This window comes from Petaurus breviceps, unplaced genomic scaffold, assembly GCF_028583685.1.
Source record: "Petaurus breviceps papuanus isolate PSGF00001 unplaced genomic scaffold, PetGlider_PUasm1.0 176, whole genome shotgun sequence".
Lineage (NCBI taxonomy): Eukaryota > Metazoa > Chordata > Mammalia > Diprotodontia > Petauridae > Petaurus > Petaurus breviceps.
Genome location: NW_027185771.1, coordinates 21,468,322 through 21,474,321, shown reverse-complemented (window position 1 = coordinate 21,474,321; position 6,000 = coordinate 21,468,322). Strand labels below are relative to the sequence as shown.

Below are 6,000 nucleotides of genomic sequence, written 5' to 3'. Positions count from 1 at the left end.
TCTCCACCCCTAGCCCACAGTAAATCATGATTTTCTCAGTTTGCATTAATGCCCAAGGAGAGACCTTTTCATATTGACTTGAAGCAGGCTCACAGCTTCCATGGTCCTTCTTCCATGGTCCCAGCTCCTGCCTGAATCTATCCAACTGCCTCCTGGGTTCAAAGGCAGACAGATCTCAGTTCTTTGTTCAGTTTCTTGTACAGTTCCTTTTCCATAGTGAAGCTCACAGTGTCAGGTCCACCTCAAGTCCTTCACAGATTCTGTTCCTGGGAAGACAAAGTTTAACAAAGCCAAAATAGCATTCATGCTGTCACCCTCATCAATTCACCTTCTGCCTGTGAAATCAACATAGACGCAACAATACGGTGACGAATCAACACAAATGATCAGTATAGTCCCAGAAACTCTGAAATAGTAAGCAAGACCCTCCTCCAGGATTTCTGTAAACATACAACAAGAAAATCCTCTTTCAGGGCTTCTGAACCAGTAGAAAGGTCCCAAGGCTTCTGTAACAACAGCACCATCCTCTATCAGCAGACAAATCTGACAAAGTAACATCAAAAGAGACAAAGTACCAATACCATAGCCATGCATCTTCCCAGTTCTCCTCTCTTCTCATATCTCAGTTCTTCTCAATTCTAAGTTCAGTCCTCAGTTATCATTTCTCTTCTCAGTTCTCAGTTTGGTTCTCAGTTCTCTTCTCTCTCTCTCCAGCAGTAGCAATGCAGCCTCCAGATGCTTGCTCCCAAAAGTTCTGGCCTCTCTCAGCTTGGGCTTTTCCTTTTATACAGTATTAACTCTTCCCTTCCTGTTATGTAAACAAGTCCATCCCACTGTGGGATTCCCAAGTTCTTCATCTTAATACTTGACTCAATCATTAACTTGGAACAACATGCTAAGTACCTGATTGATTGAAAATACAAGGGGCATAGAAGATCTTCAAATTCCATTACTATTACATTGACCATCTCCTTGCCTGAAAGATTATGCTCAGTTTTTTTCTGAATAGTCAGTCCTGGGTTGTAGTTAAAGCTCTTTTGCCTTACAAAATATCATATTCCAGTCCCTTCAATCTTTCAGTGGTAGAAGCTGTTAGGTCCTGTGTGATCCTGACTGTAGTTCCAGATATTTGAATTGTTTCTTTCTGGCTGCTTGAAGTATTTTCTTCTTTACCTCATAGTTCTGGAATTTGGCTACAACATTTCTTGGAGTTTTCAATTTGGGATCTCTTTCAGGAGGTGTCCACTGGATTCTTTCAATAACTATTTTATCCTCTGTTTCAAGGGCCTCAGGGAAGTTTTCCTTGATGATTTCTTGGAAGATGTTGTCTAAGCCCTTGTATTCATGATGACTTTTGTTAGACTAATAATTCTTAGATTATCTCTCATGGACCTGTTCTCCAGGTCAGTTATTTTTCCATTGAGATATTTAACATAATTTTTTTTTTCCAATTTTTCCTTCTTGAAATTATGTTTGACTGATTCTTGATGCTTCATAGATTCATTAGCTTCAATTTGACTGATTCTAATTTTTAGTGAATTATTATCCTCAGTTAATTTTTGAAGCTCCTTTTTCATATGTTCAGATTTCATTTTTAGGGATTTATTTTCTCCATTTAGATTTTGAAACTCTTTTTCCATTTCATGCATTTTTCTTTTTAAGGAGCTGTTTTCTTCAGTGAATTTTTTTTTCTATTTGTTCTATTTTCACAATTGTAATTTTAAAATAATTGGTCAATATTCATCTGCCTGTCTAATTTGGTTTTTTAATGTCCTTCTTGAGCTCTTCTAAGAATGTTTTCTGCACTTGAGACCAGTTCATATTCACTTTTGATTTTTCAGCTCCTGATGTAGAGTCAATGCTCTCCTTCTGAATTTGATTATTCATGTCTACGATAATGGCATTCTAAAGTTTTTGTCTTTGCAATCTGTTTTTCTCCATTTTTTGGCACAGCCTTAGCCCCACCCTTCCCCTAGGACTCCCAAAACTTCAGTTGGTTCCACTATTTTACGATTTTACTCTAGGGCAATATTCTCTGGCTTTTCAGGATCGGGGCGGGGGGTGGATTAGTGAACCTGGGGTCTACTCCACCATCTTTGTACCTGGAAGTTCAGGTAGCTGATTTTTTAACTTCCAGGTTTTGAGTTGATAGCCTCAGTAGTAGCTTCTTTTGATTCCATGGGCTCTGTCTTTGTCTCTTATCCACCTCTGACAGATTCCCAGTCCTTGGAATCTCCCCTGAAGTTGGTGAATCAGCTTGCTGGGGCTTGCTCCAGCTGTGTCCATCTGTGTGCATTCCTTCCACCTCCATACACTGTGTCTGCCTCTGCAAACTCTCTTGAATCAATCTTTAAAAGGAAAACATATATTCAAGTCCATGACAGAGAAGAAAAAGGGAAATTGTTAACATTTTGCTTAATTGTCATATTTGGCCCATTTCCAAGCATTGTTTCAGTCTCCGAGGAATATTTCTATGTTCTTTGGGCCAGAAACTTTATATACTTTCCTCAAGCATCAAAATGATTATCCACACCATTATATTCTATCCAGGCCAGTTCTCTAACAGTCTCATTGCCTTAACATAGCTTGTTTCATTTAGGGTAAAGTGATGATAAATCCCAGCTGAAGTGTTATCATGTCTCCTTTCTCCATGAGGATGTGGATCCACCCATCTTCTTTATCTGTTACAACAAAGTATTCACTTCCATCCCGAATACATCAAATTTCATCAAAGTATAAATGTTCTTCTTAAAACATCTTGATCTTTGCTTCATAATTTGACAGTTTCTCTTTACATATGGCTAATATGTCCATCTAGCAGTGTTTTCTTTTCAGATTTTCTCTAACCTTGGATCATCCTCATACTTGTCAGCATCCACTTTCTAGTAAAAGATGCCAAGTTGTTTCAGCTGTTCTAGTCTGACTGGATGCCCAAGCTCTAATCTATGTGGATTCCTCTGATCCTCCAAAGAATCATCCATATACCAGGTTTCCACCATTTATGTTCGGTGAAATGCCACCTGATTTCTTTGTAAAATTCCTTTACAAAGGAGTCCCAGAGAAAAGGTAACCAGTTCTAGGACTTAATAAATTCCTCTGGCTTCACATTTGAACTCAAGACACTAAGTTCAGCCCTATCCATGCCAATCACTATATGCTTATAATCTTGAATTCATTTCAGTTTCAAGGGTTCACACTTCTTGAAAATTCATTCGGTGATTATATTCATTGTTTTCATACATGTTTGTCTTCTATGTAGCTTCGCTTGTAGATGAAGACATTGATTGCTACAGGTCCAGTTTCCCTGATAATATTATTGGAAGGGAGTAGGGAAGGTGGGAAGGGAGAAAGTCTCCAAAGCATAAGATTTTCTCATGAGAATCTGGATTCAATTCTCAAACTGAAATCATGGGTTACCAGGGTTGGAGTTCTTTACCTCTTGGGTGTACTAACATTGGCTGAAATTCCTCTGGTTGAGCCCAACTGAGTCACACCAACCTATTTTGCAACCATTTATCTAGTCCTTTCTTGACCCAATCAAAGAAATTAATATAATGTGCATGCATTCATGCAAGCATGTATGTATGTATATGTATAGATGTGACTGTTCAAAATACCTGGCAATTCGGGGGGGGGGGCAGATACATAATGTATATATACATATATTTGCATATATAGTTATGTGTGTATATATGCATGTATATGTGTGTATGTTTGTGTATTAAAGCAGAAAAAAAAACATGGTGTTAGCACAATTGAAACTTCTCCCCTATAAGGGCAATAACTGATTAAATTATTTGAAGATAAGGTGTGGATCTCTGTCTCCACTTTCCAAGGCCATATACTTATTACAGAAGGAATATTAGAATATAGGATGCTATTTGAGCTCTAGAATAATCTCCTCCTCTCATTGCATCTTTTAAAAAAGTACTTTAAAGCATAGATTATTAACACTGGAAGAAAACCTGGATATCATTTATGCAAATTTCTAATTTTACACATAAGATGTCCCAGTCAAGTTTGTTATAAGCAATGCAGATATTAATGTTCTTAACCTTACCATGTCCAAGGACTACAGAAGAAAAATTTGGAAATGGGGTGGATATCACAGCAAATATAAATTTAGTATGATCAATCTATTTCCTTAAGTTCATCCCTCCCCTGAGATAAGTCTGCTCAAACACAGGATTTTTATTCCAAAGAGTACAGTCCTGCCCCCAGAATTGCCAGGTATTTTGAATAGTCAAATGTAATTTTAGCTGCCATTGCCTTTTCCACAAGTTTTCCCCTTTGTCTTTCTTCATTGCTTGCTAAACAAACATCCCAAAATAACAGATCATATAACTATGAGGGTGGTTTCCTTTGGACTTATGTTACTAAGTTTTATACTATCTATAGAGCTATGATGGTGCACATCAGGTAACACCTCAAAGTATTTGAACCAAGTTTGACCTCTAACAGATAAAATACATGTAAATCTTAAACAGCTTAATGTAATTCTAACAGAAGCATATAACCTGGATAATGGGCTTAATGTTTTGATTTCCCTGTTATATGCTAACTCCAAACAGCTCAGAAATTAAACCACTGAATTGATGATTTAATGATTTTATGATATCAGAACAATTTTTTAAATGGATGAATCTCATCCAGAAGAACAAAAAATAAAGAATATGAAGGGAATTCTTTTTTTAATGCAAAGGAACATGGTCTAGCTGTACAAGAACTAAAACTATATTATAAAGTGTCAATCATCAAAACTATTTGCTACTTGGCTAAGAAACAGAGCAGTGGATGAGTGGAAGAGATTAAGTACACAAGATACAGTAGTCAATGTCTATAGTAATCTACTGCTTAATAAACCCAAAGACTCGAGCTTCTGGGATGAAAACTTACTACTTATCAAAATTTGCTGGGGAAACTGGAGAATAGTGTGGCAAAAACTAGGTATAGAACAAAATCTTACTCCATATACCATGATAAGGTTGAAATGGTGTAGTGCCAATGCAACATTTACAGCTCCCATGATCATGATAAAGACCATGACTATAGATATGGCATGACATTCGATCACAAAACTCTCCATATAGAGGACATAAATGAAACATAAATGAAACATTTATTTAGACACAAGAAAACCAAATGCCAAAACCAGTAAGCCTATTCCATCATAGTACCAAAGATATTCAGAAGCCATAATAACACTGAGAGGAACAGTATCCTTTAGCCTTTCCACAAACCAATACAACATTAATATTTACTCACAAACCTCTCTATCTCCTTGCCTGAGCATACTCCCTCTCCCACTGTCTTTCTAGCTCTGACCCCCAGCTTCCTGTGGGCTCTGCTTCCATTCAGCAAACTGCTCCCACCACAGGCTCCATGCTTGGTCAATGCCAGGTCCAGGAGGTCCCATTTGAAAGGTCAGTTCTTTAGATGTCATCTAGAACTTAGTCAATGCCAGGTCCAGAGGTGGCACATCACAGCCATGGACAGGGGATGACATTTGGCTTAAGCAATCAGGCATCTGCAGGTGGAGCGTACCACACCTGCAGAAAACAAATCTTGCAAACAAGTTTAACAGACAAAATGTCAAAAAGAGACAAATATGGGTTCAGCCTTGCTTCTGGAGTCCATCGATTTACTATCAAAATCTCATTTACAGGAGAATATATGATACTGTCCTCCTTGCTCTATTCCAATGGCTTGATACACTGCCACAAGTTCAGCACATTGACCTCTTCGACCTATCCTAGAACTTTCTTTAATCTGAGTCCCCTGAAGGTGAGACAAACTTGGATAGAGCATCTGTGGGGGGCAGTTCTCACTTCTCTATTCTGTCTAGCATCAAGCCCATTTTCTTGATACATTTTGTATAGTTTATTAGTTGGGATACCATCAGTTTTTCTAAAATCAACCTCTACTCTCAATAGAGCAGTAAACAATTCTTTTCCTTGCAATATATTCTGAATTTGAATCCACTGGCCATTTAATTTTCTC

The 6,000-nt window shown here is 37.7% G+C and overlaps 1 pseudogene; it reads right to left on the bottom strand.

The window, feature by feature from the left end:
• Positions 1-2,471: 2,471 nt before the first annotated feature.
• Positions 2,472-2,999, bottom strand: LOC138159531 (acireductone dioxygenase-like; annotated as a pseudogene).
• Positions 3,000-6,000: the final 3,001 nt, after the last annotated feature.